An 18,639-nucleotide genomic window follows, 5' to 3' on the forward strand; every position below is an offset into this window, starting at 1 on the left:
GGCATGGCAGCACGGTCTCTTATGATTGGCTACTAAATGTTTGGGTATGGAGAGTTTGGGCAATTAGAGGAGTGGCGTGAAGCATATATATTACTTGTGAAACCATTTAGGGCACTGTTGTCAAGACCAATTTGGAGTCGAAAATAGGTACCCGCCTTTCAAGAGCACTTTTTTGATTGTTATCAGACGATATTTTTCCTATGGGTCAAATGGCAGTAGTAACCATACACCAAGGGGGTGTGGTGTCCGGTGCTTAAGCAAGTATAGCAAGGTAAATTTTGCCCAGAGATATGATAAGGAGTCATGGGTAAGGTTATCAGGTACGTGGGTGGTGGAGGGATGTTTTTGTTCTTTTCCACAAGGTAATTTCTCCCAGCAGTAAAAGCTCAACATGGTTGGTGGCATCAAAAGCACTTTCTATTTGGGCCCAATCCTGCCTTTTCAAACATTTTGATAAGTAGGCCAATCAGAGGGTTTTGCTGGGGCCACAACCCAGTGGTTTAGGGTTAGGCAGCACCGAGAAATGGTACGCGTTAGTGTAAGTATTCAGGCCAGGGAATATACAAAGCTATGAGGTTTAGGGTTTAGGGTTAGGGGTTAGGGTTAGGGTTAGAGATTACATGAGTTTTGGCCCCCTACCTTTTACAATGTCCCCTTACCATACGTGTTAAGGTCTGTAGCTTCTGAATAGAGTCGTGAAGACATGAAACCCGAAGTTCAACGCCCCCCTGAATTCGGCAGGCTTTACACACGGTCCCGAGGCCACATCGGGGCCTGTGGGACCTTTCGGTTCCAAGATGCCAGTTGCGTAAAATTTAAATCGCTGGTATATCGGATACCCGGTTGGAAGTTCTAGAGAGATGGACCAAAATGGGTGGGGTTCACGGGGATATTAGGTCTGGGACGCCTCACACCCCCGTGTTCTACGACCTTTCGTTCTGGGAGTTATAAGCAAAACGTTTTTCCATAGGAAATGAATGGGGAGCCGATTGGGTACTGGGGGGGGAAATTGATAAGTGTATCAAAATCTACTTGTTAGAACCCATTTAGAGCAATGTTTCCACGGAAAACATTGGAGTCGATTAAGAGGTTTGGGTATACGTTGTACATCTTTATTTCAGTAGAGAAGACAGTTTTTTTGATTATTTTAACATTTTTTCTATGATAGGTCAAATGGCAGTAGTACCAGGGGTGTGGTGTACGGGGTAAGGATGCGAAGGTAAGTGCCCAGAGATATCGGGAGTCAGGTAAGGTTATCAGTTTAAGTGGTTGGAGGGTTGTTTTAGGGCTTAGGGTTAGGGGTTAGGGTTCGGGTTAATGTGGTTAGGGTACAGAGTTTGGGCCACCTATGATCGTACCCCCTACCATATCTTAACGCGTTGTAGCCTTCTGGAAATAAGGAAGTCGAGAGACCTATACCAATTCCACCCACTAATCGGGGGGGCCAGCTTTCCAACGTACGTAGCCATCGCCTGTGGGGACCTTCGGTCCCAAGATGCATTGCGTACAAAATTAAAAATCGGGTGGGGTATCTTTGGGAACAGTAAGTCGTAGAGGAGGAATTGGGGGCCCAAGACTGGGCGTGGTTCGCGCCCTCCTAATCCTCGTCTGAAACGCCACCCAACCGTGTCTCTACGAACCTTTCATAAAATTAAAGCAAAACGTTGTTTCCAATAGGAAAGAAATGGGAGACGATTGGTACTAAAATTACTAAGTGTTTGAAAGCCAAAATCTAACCTGGAGAAACATTCAGGCATGGTTTTTCAGGGACCAATTGGAGTCGATAGGCCTCCCCTTTCAAGAGACATTTTTTTGGATATGTTTAACCTTTTCCTATGGTCAAATGGCCAAGTTATCCCAAGGGGATGTGGTGTACCGGGCCTAAGGATCAAGGTAATGCCAAGATATGCTGGGAGTAGGTTAAGTATCAAGGTAGTGTTGTACTTGTTTTCTCTTCCAAGGGTATTTTCCTCCATCAGGTAAGCTCACTCGTGGTTGTGCAAGCGATAAACACTCTCTTTTGGATGGGGCATAAATCTTCCTGCTTAACAAACAATGAGTAGGGCCCATTCAGGAGGGGTGCTGTAGCACAAACCAGGAGTTAGGGTTAGGGCAGTGCACTCAGAAATGGTTAGGGGTATAGTGCAATTTCAGGCCAGGGAATAATACAGTTAAATGAAGGGTTAGGTTAGGGTTAGGGTTAGGGTTAGCGGTATAGTTAACAGAGTTTTGGGGCATTATTTGCTGTATACCCACCAATCCATTAAGGCGGTTTCTAGTTAGGAGAGTCGGGTGAGACCTGAGACCAATTCCCGACTAATTTATTTGACCCACGCCTTTCGCCAACGGTACCGATTAGTAAAATCGATAGAAAGATTAGTTAGAAAGCACTGCCGTGTTGGGCCTCGGCTTCCCAATGCATGCGTAAAAGGTAACAGCCGGTTAGGGTTAGGGTTAGGGTTAGGGTTAGGGTTAGGGTTAGGTGTGAGTTAAGGGTAGGGTTAGGCGTTGGGGCTTTGGGGTAAGGGGTCTAGGGTTTTAGATTAGGGTGGGTTTAGGTTTGGGTTGGGGTTTTGGGTTAATGATTTGAGATCCTTAAAATAAAATGTTGCACTGGCGCTACTGAATACTGACAGGAGGGGATTGTGGCAGTGGAGAGAGCAGTGGTCTTCCTTCCCGGGATCAAAGGGTGAATCCAGCAGGAGACCTGACGGGCAGAAGTGTGGAGGAGGGGGACCTGCTGGCAAGTAAATTGTATCAAGGGGTAGCGGGCCCACAATAATGAAAAGCAGAATAAAAGGATAAAGTGAAGCTTAAAAGTATGATATAATAATCATGTATATAAGATTAATAGGGAGTTTAAATAACATAAAAAAATATAGATAAAATATAAAAAGGGATTTTCTGGGGGAGCTGGGAACCCGACCCCAGTTAGTGACATGCGGATCACCATAGGGAGTGTTGCATCATAGGTTAAAAAAAAAAAAAAAAAAAAAAAAAACAAACAAAAAACAAAAAAAAAAAAACAAAAAAGAAAAAGGGGGTAAAAAAAAAAAAAAAGAAAAGAAAAATAGGCCAGTGCACAGTATTTTAACCCAACCCCATAACCCCAACCCCAACCCCAACCCTAACCCAGCCAGTGCCACTGATCTACATTCCTTCACCTCAACTTACCCTGGACATCAAGAAAAAGAAATAACCAACAGAACCACCATCACACCCAAAAACAGGACTTCCCCACACCTTCCATCCGGATCCACCACCAACAAGAGATTTCTGTGACACCGCCTCAACCTGGAGTCGAACCACCGTCTCCCGTTTCCCGACCATGGCCCAGCCAGGTGAGCTACACACCCAGACACTCTACACACACCATCAACTCCAACCAGACACTCACCTAACTTCAACCAGAACAATTCCCTCCAAAATCAGCCAATCAGATTTATACACATGTTTCCCTCCAGAACACCCTACACACCCACACACCTAACCAATCACCACATGACACACACACACACACTTCCTGTTGGGGGAGGGACTAATCTCCCTCCCTCAACAGTTTTTAATGCACACGAGGAGCCATTATTGTAAATCCCCTGAGGAAGCAGCACATACTGCGAAACGTCGGGACCCCGCTCTTATGCGTAAGACTTTTTACTCTGATTTTATTGATTGTATTAAGAACTTTTAAACCCTCATTTTTGAGTGGATTTTAATTGTTTTTAATTGGTGTTTTTAAACAAATTATTTAATAAAGTCTAATTTTAAACACTGGTGGAGGGCTCTGCCAGCCCCACAACAGGCAGAAAGACTCTTTTTATCTGCTTTTTAACTGTCAACCTACAAGTCCATCAGGACCACCACCCGGATTACAGACAATATCTCCAAAAACCATCTTCAACCACCACCAGCACAGGACTACCAACAAACAAGCACCTGCTTCAACTCCGGATTAAAACCACTACAACCACCACCCCGGAGATTGATTTACATCAGGACCAACCACACCAACAAAATAAGGTAAGAGCTCTCCACCTGGATGTATCACATTTTTAGAGGTAAGTCAACACACAGGAGCGGGGCTCAAAAAGGCTCCTCCACACACACACATACACACACACACACACATACACCCACATCCACTCATACACCCACACCTCTCATGGACATCGACACACAACCACCCACACATAGAATACACAGCAACACACAACAATCCATTCTTAACCATCCACCAGACCCAGAAACCAGACAGGCTAGCAAGCACTATTTTAAATTGATCCAGGCAATTCATCACAAACAGGTAATGGACATAGCAATACAAACAGGCAAATTTCCACCAGGCATGTTAAGACAAGTAACCCGGCTCACAGATTTTATTAAACCATCTACACCCACCACAGATACAAGAAACAGAATACACAATAACACAACACAATGGATGCAGAATACAATAGTAATCTTACAACAACATTACCGGACCACAATAGCCAACCACACAGACACAACAGCTCACAACCCACTAGCTCTCCAAATAGCCACCGGCTGGGCCAGAAAACGCTATGGGACCAGATTATCCACAGAAACCATCCACTCAATACAAGAACTCCTACAACCATCCCAGACAGCGACTACAACCCCACCACCAGACCATCAATGGATACAACCTACAGTCAACAGTCTACCCACCATCCCAGAGGAACACTACCCCCCCTTGCCCAGACCAGCTGCCCCAAATACACTGTCCCTTTATCTTGGCCCCCGTAAATCACTCATGGAAGAAACCAAACCATCCACTCCCTCCCCCTGCGCACCGATACAAGAAGAAGAACCCCACCAAACCTCAACTGGAACCCAGACCACACCCCAACAGACTGTGAATCCCAAATCCACCGCTCTCCCCTCACCCTACCCGGTTTACAAAAAATCAACTCCCACCACGCAATCCAACCCCCAACCCACCCGAAGAGGACCAATCCGCCCCCCACCGCCAGCCAAGAAACATCCAACCAAAACAACACAACATCCCACAGACACCAAGGACCACACCTCTGATCCAACCACCTCCACTCCAATAGAACACCGGACCCGCAGAGTCACCTGGGGACCCCTACCAGTCAGAGAAGAAAAACAACCAACCATCCCCTGCACACCTCTCTCCCCTATCCTACCCCTCACTCCCCCAGTCATCAAGTTCACCAAGCCTATACCCATCATCGAAACTACAGCCCAAGTCCATGGTTCCCCCCGCCAACCCCATAACCCGGAAGAACTACAAACCTTAACTCTCAGCACCCATTCCAATGTTTCTGTTCACATTCCTGACACTGTTTTCACTTCTTCTCCCCACACAGATGGTGCAGCTACCCGGGTGGGTTCAACAGGACAGACAGTACCCCAAGCAGAAAAAAGACCTCCTACAGTCAGAGAATCGGCTATCATGATGAAAGGGTCAAACAAGGTTACTCATAACCTCAACACAACCCACTCTGAGCCCTCTCTTAAAAATTCTGTGAGGGGTACGCTGTCCGACGCAGCCCCCCCGGATGCTGCACCATCTTCACCCCCACACATCCCCAAGACTCCCCTCATTTTGGACCATTCCCCTCCACCTCAACAGTCTTCACCCCCCTTATCTACTTCATCCCCTCTGCAACTGCCTATGTCCCATCCTTCCCCACCCAACTCCCCTTCCTATCCCTTACTTACCTCCCCTAGCTCACTCCCTCTCCACCACTTTCCTCCTCCTCTCCCAACACACCCCCAACCACAACCGGACAGCACAGACTCATCCTTAGAAGACTCCCCAGTACCCCCCGGCCACAACTCCACACCACCCTTGGCAACAACCCCAACCTGCTACCCCCAACCCCCCACTGAAGAAACCAGGACTTCTACCATCATTCCACTACCCACCCCTTCCACAACTCCAACTGCAACTTCCCCAGGACAGACTCTCATCAGACCAACCTATCACATCGCACGCCCCAGCCGCAAGATCCAGGACTGGTTTTTCAAACCAAGGAAGCCAGTCCTGATCCTTGGTGATTCTAACATCAACCGAATCCCGGCCCACACCCACCCACAAATACAACTGGACAGTTACCCCGGAGCAAATTCATACCACTTTCTCAAAGTCCTGGAAAAAGCCATCCCCAACCCCAACGTCAAGATAGTGGTCTTTTCCATTGGGATCAACAATAGGGACCAGGACCCCAGGCAGACCACCACCAAGCAGCTCAAGACCCTCTTCCGGCAGGCAAAGTCGACCTTCCCCAATGCCGACATCTACTTTCCAATTATGAACTTCTCACCCCATCTCACTCCGACTCAGAAAGGTAACCTTACTCTCATTAACAACATCATGACCACCAATTTTCCATTTTTAACAGAAATTCCACACGACACCTTTGAAACAGAGAAAGATAACATCCACTGGACACCCACTACAGCCAAACTGATTTTTGATAACTGGATGGACCAATTAAATTTACAATAACCTGTAAGACCAACCCGGACACACACACACATACACGGGACCTGGGGTGGAACTCCCCCTCTAATATCCTTAACCTCTCTACCCTCTTTTTCCCTTCCCCCTCACAGCTATCCCTTTTGGAGAGAGGACTTTCTTTTATCCCACGCCCCAACCAACTTGACCGGGAGGAACTTCAGAGGGACCTTCACAAATTTCACAGACGACTAAAACTCATTGACCATTTCCATCTCCAACCTGACCGACAGCCACTACCGTTCATCCACCCATCCCACTGGGAACCCAACACTGACAGTCTCCATCCCCTGACCCGCCAACTTATTACACGCAATAAAAGGGCCCTTCAGCGTTTCCGGCCCCCAACAGATGTCTCTGACAACCTCTCGGGGCCGGAACGCAGGGCCCTGACTGACTTAATCCACAACCCAAACATTATAATAAAACCAGCTGATAAAGGATCAAAAATCATCATTATGGACAGACAACAATACCTGACAGAAGCTAATAGACAACTATCGGACAGCACATATTACAGACCCCTCAACGACACAATTCAACCACAAACCCAGACAGCACTCAGAAACATCGTTCAGAATCTTTACAATAAAAAATACATCAAAGCTAAACAAAAAGACTACCTATTTGGACCAGACACCCCACGACCCCGATACTTTTATCTTTTACCCAAGATCCATAAAGACCCACAGACCTGGACAATTCCCTCTGAGGTTCCTCCCGGTAGACCCATAGTATCCGATTGCAACAGCTCCACATACCACATTTCTCAGTATATTGACCAGTTTTTAGGCCCCCTCTCCACCAGTCACCCTAGTTACATAAAAGACACTTACCACTTCATAGACACCATCAGACCCATGGCTGTCCCCCCTCACTCACTTCTCTTCACTATTGATATCAACAACCTCTACACCAATATCAATACCCAGCTAGGATTACAAACACTTCGCACCATTTTCAATAGAAACCCGGATCCAACCCGCCCAGACACAGAACTCCTACAGTTAATAGAACTCTGCCTAACAAATAACGATTTTCTTTTCAATAACCAATTTTATTTACAGATCCACGGGACAGCCATGGGCCAGAGATTTGCCCCCGCCTACGCCAATCTCTACATGAGCGAGTGGGAGCGAGAAGCCTTAGCAAAATGTCCACTACAACCATCCCTCTACCTCAGATTTTTAGACGACATCTTCGGAATTTGGCCCCACGAACACTCTAAATTTCCAGAATTCATTTCCATTCTTAATAACCACCACCCCTCCATCACCGTTAAATATACAATAAATACATCACACATCGATTTTCTAGATACTACAGTTTTTTTCGGGCCCACCTACACCACTCACAAAAGACTACAGACAAAAGTATACTTCAAACCCACAGACACACATGCTTTACTCCATAAATCCAGCTATCACCCAAAACACACATTTAAAGGAATCATAAAGTCACAACTCATCCGTTTTTATCGTATTTGCAGTAATATCCAAGATTTTCATACAGCCACCAGTACCCTCTTTCACAACCTACGCCCCCGGGGCTATTCTAAACGCTTCCTCCGTTATATCAAAAATTCCACACTGGCTTCCCTCGCTCCCACTCGCTCCCTCATCCTCTCTCCATCCCCCCTCTCTTCTTCTTCACCCCAGGTCCGTGAGCTTGGGCCGTTGGTAAGTCCTTCCCCCTACCCTAACCAGGGTTTGCATCCTGACCCCTACCTTGACCCATCAGACCACCTCCATCCACCCTTCTCTCCCACTTTTGACCCACACCCCTTTCCCTACCCTAAACCTAACCTACCCCCCAACCCACACCCTAGTCCTAACCCCAACCCACCCCCCTCCCCTGACCCTAACCTACCCCCGATCCCCTGCCCTAATCCCAACCTATCCCTAACCCCTTGCCCTAATCCTAACCCACTCCCTCTCCCTTACCCTCTTCCCACCCCCTATCCGAACCAGGATTTGCATCCTCTTCCCTACCCTAACCCCAACCCCAAGGACAACAACGGCCCAAGCTCACCCCACAGACACACCCAACCTACACACCACAACCCTTCCTCACCACCTCATCTGATACCATTTGTCTCCACCTTTTCCCACCGAATCACCGGCCTACATCGAATCATCAAACATAACTTTTCCATACTACAGTCCCAACACCCGGCTTTTCAGAACCACCGTATCATCTCAGCCCATAGAAAACATAAGAGCCTCCAATCCATCCTCATCAGATCACAATTTACCGATCACAGACCCACACCCCCTCTTCCTTACAGCCATCACTACAAGAACAGAAAATTCATCCATAACCCATTCAGTAATTCAGCATTTCCCACTCTAGGCTCCTTTTCCATCACCACCACTAATATAGTTTACATAATCACATGCACACTTTGCAATAAACACTACATCGGAGAAACTAAACATTCCACCCACACCCGTCTATCCCAGCACCTCTATAACATTGGGGAAGGCCGACTTACCACCCCCTTGGTACAACATTTCCAACTACATCCCCCCACCCATCTCATCATAACCGTTTTAGAAAATAATGACCGCTGGACCTGTGGACAGAGGAAGAGAGCGGAGAAGATTTGGATCCACAGGCTCGGGACCACTGTGCCCGGAGGTTTAAACGATGATTGAAAGACAGGAAAACCACAGTCCACCACTCGGTATGGTACGTCCGCAGAGCCTGTTCCTGCAGTTTTCTTGGACCATGCGGATCCCATTCCAACTCAACTGGAAAGACAGCAAGAATGGTCTAAGCCCGTGTCTGCCATAACGGCAGACTGGGTTTCGAACCACAGCCGGACGGGAGGTGCACATTTTACTTTTTATCTTAACATTTTTTTAATATTAATAGACTTGGAATTTTAGAAATAGGGGCAGGAAACTAAACTTGTGTCTTACTAATCATTTTTATTACATGCATGCTTTTTATCTTACTAATATTTATTACTAGCCACTTATATGTTTTTATTTCTATAAGCACTTATTGTATTTATTCTCTAGCACTTACCTTTGCGGCCCCGAATTTTATTCCAAATACACCTCCATTTTAGTAATCTCTCATTTTACAACCCCCTCTTTTTTTTTTTTTTTTTTTTTTTTTTTTTTTTTTTTTTTTTTTATTTTTTTTTTTTTCTAAAAATAAAACATTATATATAACATATAACAAAACACATTATAATTATCTATTATTATAGTAAATCAATAATAACCCTATATATATATTACAGAGATTTATTAAATTTAATTTTTGTATTATTTTATTATATATATAATATTTATATTTACTTATTATTTTCCTATCTATTTGTTTAAAATTCTCCTTTTTCATTTAATTTTTTTTATTTTTTTTTTTTTTTTTTTTTTTTTTTTTTTTTTTTTGTGTTTAATGCGCATCTCCCTATGGTGATCCGCATGGTCATAATTGGGTCGGTTCCCAGCTCCCCAAGATTGTTTTTATTATATTTTATTTTTTTATATATTAAATTTATTACTACCAATTTCAACTTCACATTTATTCTTTTATCTTTTTATTATAATTATTTTATTTATTTGCTGGGCCCGCTACTCCTTGGTAAATGTGTTTGCGGCAGGTCCCTCTCTTCTCTCTGTCCGGTGCTCTGCCTGGGAGTCGAACCCTGCTCCCCGGTGGGAAGGACCACTTCTGTCTCCATTCCGCCATCCATTATGTCAGATCAGTAGGCCAGTGCACAGTATTTTAACCCAAACCCATAACCCCAACCCCAACCCTAACCCTAACCCTAACCCTAACCCTAACCCTAACCCTAACCCTAACCCTAACACAAGACCACCAACCAACCAACCAACATCTGTTCTCAACTCTGGATTCAACTCCCACAACTACCAATCCAGAAGTTTTATCCATACCAGGACCAGATACACCAGCAAAAGAAGGTAAGAGCTCTCCACCTGCATGTTTCATATTTTTAGAGGTAAGTCCACACACAGGAGCGGGGCTCAAAATGGCTCCTCCACACACACACACACACACACACACACACATACACCCATATCCATTCACACACCCACACCCCTCATGGACATTCACATACAACCACCCACACATAGAATCACCAGTATTACACCACAACCCACACTCAATCCCCCACCAGATCCAGAAACCAGACAGGCCAGTAAACACTATTTTAAACTCATCCAAGCATTTCATCATAAACAGATCATGGACACAGCACTACATACAGGAACATTCCCACCAGGAATGTTAAGACAGGTTACCCGGCTCACAGATTTTATCAAACCATCCACACCCACCACTGACACTAGAAACAGAATACACAACAATACAACTCAATGGATGCATAATACAATAGCCATCTTACAACAACACTACCAGACCACAATAACAAGCCACACGGATACAACTCCTCACAACCCACTAGCCCTACAAATAGCCACCGGCTGGGCCAGAAAAAGATACGGGACCAGATTATCCACAACCACCCTGCAGTCAATAGAAGAACTTCTTCAACCATCACAGACCACCACTACAACCCCACGACCAGACCACCAGCAGAAACAGTCTACAATCAACAATCTACCCACCATCCCCGAAGAACACTATCCCCCCCTGCCCAGACCTGTTGCCCCAAATGCACTGTCCCTGTACCTAGGCCCCCGCAAGTCATTAGTTGAAGAAATCAAGTCATCTCCCTCCCCCTACACACCGACCCAAAAAGAAGAACCTCATCAAACCACAACCGCTACCCAGACTACACCTCAACAGATAGCTACACCCAAGCCCACCGCCCTCCCCCCACCCTACCCAATTTATACAAAGTCCACCTCCACTAAGCCACTCAACCCCCCACCCACCCGAAAAGGACCTATTCGACCCCCACCACCAGCCAAGACACATCCCGGAAAACCTACACAACATCCCATAGACACCAAGGAAACAACAGCTGATCCAACAACCTCCACTCCACTAGAACACAGGACCCGCAGAGTCACCTGGGGACCCCTACCAACAACAGAAGATCAACAGCCAACAGTTCCCCGCACACCTCTCTCCCCCATCCTACCCCTTACCCCCCCAGTTATCAAGTTCATCAAGCCCCTACCCATCACTGAAACAACAGCTCTAGTCCACGGCTCCCCCCGCCAACCCCATAACGCAGAAGAACTACAAACTCTGACGCTCAGCACCCACTCCAATGTCTCCGTTCACATTATTGATACTGTTCTCACTTCCTCTCCCCACACAGATGGTGCAGTTGCCCGGGTGGGTCCGGCAGGACAGACAGTACCCCAAGCAGAAAAAAGACCTACCACAGTCAGAGAATCGGCTAATATGATGAAAGGGTCAAACAAGGTTACCCATGACCTCAACACAACCCACTCTGAGCCCTCTCTTTCAAATTCTGCGAGGGGTGCTCTGTCCGGTGCGGGCCCCCCGGTTGCTGCACCATCCCCACCCCCACACACTCCCAAGATTTCCCTCATTATGGACCATTCCTCTCCACCCCAACAGACTTCACCTCCTGCCTCCAACTCAAGCCCTCTGCGACCTCCTAGTCCCCATCCTCCCCCACCCAACTTCCCCTCCTATTCCATATTCACCTCTCCCAGCTTACCCCCTCTCCACCACTCTTCTCCCCCTTCCTGTTCCGAGCCAGCACCAGACCTCCCAGATTCATCCCCAGAAGACCTCCTAGGAGCAACCGGATACATCTCCTCACCACCCTTGACAATAACCCAAGCCGGTCATCCTCAATCCCCCACCGAAGAAGCCAGAGCTAATACCATCATTTCAACCCCCCTCCCTTCCACAACCCCTATCATAACATCATCTGGACAGACTTTTTTCAGACCCACCTACCACATTGCACGCCCCAACCGTAAAATCCAGGACTGGTTTTTCAAACCTAGAAAACCAGTCCTGATCCTCGGAGACTCCAACATCAACCGCATCCCAGCCCACACCCACCCACAAATCCAACTGGACAGTTACCCCGGAGCAAATTCCTACCATTTCCTCAAGGTCTGCGAGAAATCCATCCCCAATCCCAACGTCAAGATAGTGGTCTTTTCCATCGGGATCAACAATAGGGACCAGGATCCCAGGCAGACCACAACCAAACAACTCAAGACCCTCTTCCGCCAGGCAAAGTCGACCTTCCCTAATGCGGATGTCTACTTTCCTATCATGAACTTCTCACCTCACCTCACCCCGACTCAGAAAGGTAACCTCACACTCATCAATAACATTATGACCACCTACTTCCCATTTTTAACAGAAATTCCACATGACACTTTCACTACAGAAAAGGACAACATTCACTGGACATCCACCACAGCCAAGCAGATTTTTGAGAACTGGATCCATCAGCTAAATTTACATTAACCTATAAGGCCAACCCGGACACTCACACACACACACAGGACCTGGGGTGGAACTCCCCCTCCAACATTCTTAATCTCTCTACCCTTTTTACCCCTTCCCCCGCACAGCTATCCCTCTTGGAGAGAGGACTTTCCTTCATTCCACGCCCCACCAAACTCGACCGGGAGGAACTTCAGAGGGACCTACACAAATTCCATAGACGACTAAAACTCACAGACTACTTCCATCTCCAACCTGACAGACAACCACTACCTTTCACCCACCCATCTCACTGGGAACCCAACCACGACAGTCTCCATCCCCTGACCTGCCAATTCATCAATAAAAACAATAGGGCCCTTCAGCGTCTCCGGCCACTGACAGATGTCTCAGACAACCTGTCGGGGCCGGAACGCAGGGCCCTGACAGACCTACTTCACAATCCCAACATTATAATAAAACCAGCTGACAAAGGCTCAAAAATAATCATTATGGACAGACAACAATACCTGACAGAAGCAAATAGACAATTGACGGACAATACATATTACAAACCCATCAATGACACAATCCAGTCCCAAACCCAGACATCACTCAGGAACATTATTCAGACCCTCTACAATAAAAAATACATTAAATCAAGACAAAAAGACTACTTGTTCGGACCAGACCACCCACGACCCCGATATTTCTACCTTTTACCTAAGATTCACAAAGACCCACAAACCTGGACAATTCCCTCTGAGGTTCCTCCTGGCAGACCCATAGTTTCAGATTGCAACAGTTCCACCTACCACATCTCTCAGTACATTGATCAATTTCTAGGTCCCCTCTCCACCCGCCACCCCAGTTACATTAAGGACACATATCACTTCATTGACACTATCAGATCCATGGCTGTCCCTCCTCAATCACTTCTCTTCACTATTGACATCAATAATCTTTATACCAACATCAACACTCACTTAGGATTACAAACACTTCGCATCATTTTCAATAGAAACCCGGACCCATCACGCCCTGACACAGAACTCCTCCAATTAATAGAACTCTGCCTGACCAATAATGACTTTCTTTTCAATAACCAGTTTTATTTACAGCACCACGGTACAGCCATGGGTCAGAGATTTGCACCTGCCTATGCCAACCTTTACATGAGCGAGTGGGAGCGAGAAGCCCTAGCCAAATGCCCCCTACAACCATCACTCTACCTCAGGTTTTTAGACGATATTTTCGGAATCTGGCCCCATGAACACTCCAAATTTTCAGAATTCATTTCCATTCTCAATAACCATCATCCCTCTATCACTGTCAAACATACAATAAGTACATCACATATCAATTTTCTAGACACTACAGTTTTTTTTGGGCCCTCCAACACTACTCACACAACATTACAGACAAAAGTTTATTTCAAACCTACGGACACACATGCACTACTCCATAAATCAAGTTATCACCCTAAGCACACATTCAAAGGTATCATCAAGTCACAACTCATCCGCTTTTTTCGTATTTGCAGTAACATTCAGGACTTCCACTCAGCCACCAGTACCCTTTTTACCAGTTTACGCCCCAGAGGCTACTCTAAACGCTTCCTCCGCCACATAAAAAACTCCACACTGGCTTCCCTCGCTCCCACTCGCTCTCCCTCCCTCTCTCCATCCCCCTTTTCTTCTTCACCCCAGGTCCATGAGCTTGGGCCGTCGGTAAGTCCCTACCCCTACCCGAACCAGGGTCTGTATCCTAATTCCTCCCTACATTACCCCCCCCTCCCCCACCCTCCCTTCACTCCTGATCCCCATCCCTTCCCTCACCCTAATCCTAACCCACCCCTCACCCCACACCCTAATCCTAATCCTAACCCACCCCTCTCCCCTGAACCTAACCCACCCCCTTCCCCTTACCCTAACCCATCCCTCTTCCCCTGCCCTAACCCCAACCTATTCCCTACCCCTTGCCCTAATCCTAACCCCAACCCCAAGGACAGGTACGGCCCAAGCTCACCCCATACACACACTCCACCTACACATCACAACCCTCCTCCACCCTCACGTCTGATACCATTTGTCTCAACCTTTTCTCACCAAATCACCCACCTACACCGCATCATTAAACACAATTTCTCCACATTACAGTCCCAACACCCGGCCTTTCATAACCACAAAATCATCTCAGCCCATAGAAAACATAAGAGCCTTCACTCCATCCTCATCAGATCCCAATTTTCCGATCATAGACCCACACCCCCACTTTCACATAGCCACCATTACAAAAATAGAAAATTCATCCATAATCCATATAGTAACACATCATTTCCCACTCTCGGCTCATTTTCCATCACCACCACCAACATAGTCTACATCATCACATGCACACTCTGCAATAAACACTACATTGGCGAAACTAAACATTCCACTCACACCCGTTTATCACAGCACCTATATAACATTGGGGAAGGTCGACTCCCCACCCCCCTTGTACAGCATTTCCAGGTCCATCCCCCCATCCACCTCATCATTACCGTCTTGGAAAATAATGACCGCTGGACCTGTGGGCAGAGGAAGAGAGCGGAGAAAATTTGGATCCACAGGCTCGGGACCACGGTGCCCGGAGGTTTAAACGATGACTGAAGGAAGAAAAACCACATCCACCACCTCTGGGTACGGTACTCCCGAGCCTGCTCCTGCATTTTTCTTGGGCCATGCGGATCCCATTCCACAACAACCGGTAAGATAGCAGAATGGTTAAGGCCCTGGTCTGCCATACGGCAGACTGGGGTTCAAATCCACACCAGGACGGGAGGTGCATATTTTAATTTTTTTAACTTATTTTTTATTTTTTAATATTTGGAATTTTAGAAACAAGGGCAGGAAACCAAAACCCCCCCCCCCCCCCCCCATACTAACATCTTACATTTTATGCATGCTTTGTTATTACTAATATTTATTATAAGCACTTAGGTTTTATTCCTATAGCACTTATTTTTACCTTCTTATATTTTATTTGTACATCCTAGCACTTACCTTCCTGCCCCGATTTTTAGATCCAAATACATTCCTTTATCTTAACCTTTTTCATTACCATTTATCCGTCTCTTAATTCTTCTATGATTAATTCTTAAACAAATTTTATCTTTTAACCTATATTATAGATCCTGTATTTCAATTACCTATCATTACTATTATTATTTAAGTCATTTACTTGCATAAAAAATAAAAATTGTTTTTTTTTTTTTTTTTTTTTTTTTTTTTTTTTTTTTTTTTTTTTTTTTTTTTTTTTTTTTTTTTTTTTTTTTTTCTCTTCTTTCTACTATTTTTACATTCCTATGCACCTCCTTATGGTGATCCGCATGGTCATCAATTGGGTCGGTTCCCAGCTCCCCAAGATATATATCTTTTTATTGTGATTATTTAATTGTTCTATTCATATATAATTTTTAATCTCACATTTAACTTTTTATTGTTTTCATTTATTTGCTGGGCCCGCTACCCCTTGTTAAATCTAATTGCAGCAGGTCCCTCTCTTCCTTCTGCCCGGTGCTCTGCCTGGGATTCGAACCCTGGTCCCCGGTGGGAAGGACCACTGCACTTTCCATTCCACCATCCACCCTGTTAGATCAGTAGGCCAGTGCACAGTAATTGAACTCAATACCCAGAACCCCAACCCCAACCCCAACCCTAACCCTAACCCTAACCCTTTCAGGTCTCTACGACCTTCCTATCAGAAGCTACAGACCTTAACGAGTATGGTAGGGGGTACGATAGGTGGCAAAACTCTGTTAACCTAACCCTAACCCTAACCCTAACCCTAACCCTGGGATTTTTAAGATTAATAAAAATTTTTTTAGCCAATTTAATATCCCTAAAAAAAAAAATTAAAATTCATATTTTTTGTTCCCCGTTAAAAAAGAAGATTAGAAGAGATCTTAGATGTAAGTTTTTTAAAGGGTTAGGGTTAGTGTTAGGGTTAAGGGTTAGGGTTAGGGTTAGGGTTGGGTTAGGTTAGGTTAGGGTTAGGGTTAGGGTTAGGGTTAGGGGGTTAGGAGTTGGTTAGGTTTGGGGTTGGGGTTGGGGTTCTGGGTATTGAGTTCAATTACTGTGCACTGGCCTACTGATCTAACAGGGTGGATGGTGGAATGGAAGTGGAGTGGTCCTTCCCACCGGGGATCAGGGTTCGAATCCCAGGCAGAGCACCGGGACAGAGGAGAGAGGGATGCCTGCAATTAAGATTTAACAAGGGGTAGGCGGCCAGCAATATAAATGAAAAACAATAAAAAGTTAATGTGAGATTAAAAATTATATATGAATAGAAAATTAAATAATAATAAAAGATATTATCTTGGGAGCTGGGAACCGACCCAATTGATGAATTGCGGATCACCATAAGGAGGTGCATAGGAATGTAAAAATAGTAAGAAGAGAAAAAAAAAAAAAAAAAAAAAAAAAAAAAAAAAAAAAAAAAAAAAAATAATTTTTATTTTTTTTGCAAGTAAATGTATTAATATAATAGTAATGATAGGTATTGAAATACAGGGTATCTATAATATAGGTTAAAAGATAAAATTTGTTTAAGAATTATATAGAAGAATTAAGAGACGGATAAATGGTATAAAAAAGGTTAAGATAAGGAATGTAATTTGGAATCTAAAAATCGGAGGCAGGAAGGTAAGTGCTGGATGTAATATAAAATATAAGAAGGTAAATAGTGCTATAGGAATAAAACTAAGTGCTTATTAATAAATATTAGTAAAAAAAGCATGCATAAAATGTTAGATGTTAGTATGGGGGGGGGGGGGTTGGTTTCCCTCCTGCTTGTTTCTAAAATTCCAAATATTAAAAATAAAAATAAGTTAAAAAATTAAAATATGCACTCGCGTTGGTGTGATTGAACCCCAGTCTGCCGTATGGCAGACCAGGGCCTTAACATTCTGCTTCTCGGTTGTTGGGAATGGGATCCGCATGGCCAAGCAAAATGCAGGGAACAGGCTCGGGAGTACCGTACCAGAGGTGGTGGATGTGGTTTTTTTCTTCCTTCAGTCATCGTTTAACCCTCCGGGCACAGTGGTCCCGAGCTGTGGATCCAAATTTTCCGCTCTCTTCCTCTGCCCACAGGTAAGCGGTCATTATTTTCAAAAGGTAATGATGAGGTGGATGGGGGGATGGACTGGAAATGTGTACAGGGGGGTGGGGGGGGTAGTCGACCTTCCCAATGTTATATAGGTGTGTGTAAAGGGTGTGAGTGGAATGTTTAGTTTGCCAATGTGTGTTTTTGCAGAAGTGTGCATGTGATGATGTAGACTATGTTTGGTGGTGGTGATGGAAATGAGCCGAGAGTGGGAATGATGTGTTATCATAATGGATTATGGATGAATTTTCTATTTTTTGTAATGGTGGCTATGTTGGAAAGTGGGGGTGTGGGTCTATGGTCGGAAAATTGGATCTGATGAGATGGAGTGAAGGCTCTTATGTTTTCTATGGGCTGAATGTTATTGTGGTTATGAAAGGCGGGTGTTGGGACTGTAAGTGGAAAATTGTGTTTATGATGCGGTGTAGGTGGGTGATTTGGTGAGAAAAGGTTGAGACAATGGTATCAGAGTGAGGGTGGGGAGGGTTGTGTGTGTAGGTGGAGTGTGTGTATGGGGTGGTTGGGCGTACTGTCCTTGGGTTGGGGTTAGGATTAGGGAAGGGGTAGGGAATAGGTTGGGGTTAGGGCAGGGGAAGAGGGATGGGTTAGGGTAG

This window comes from Seriola dumerili, unplaced genomic scaffold (genome assembly GCF_002260705.1).
Source record: "Seriola dumerili isolate Sdu_G_001 unplaced genomic scaffold, Sdu_1.0 BDQW01001709.1, whole genome shotgun sequence".
NCBI classification, from domain to species: Eukaryota; Metazoa; Chordata; class Actinopteri; order Carangiformes; family Carangidae; genus Seriola; species Seriola dumerili.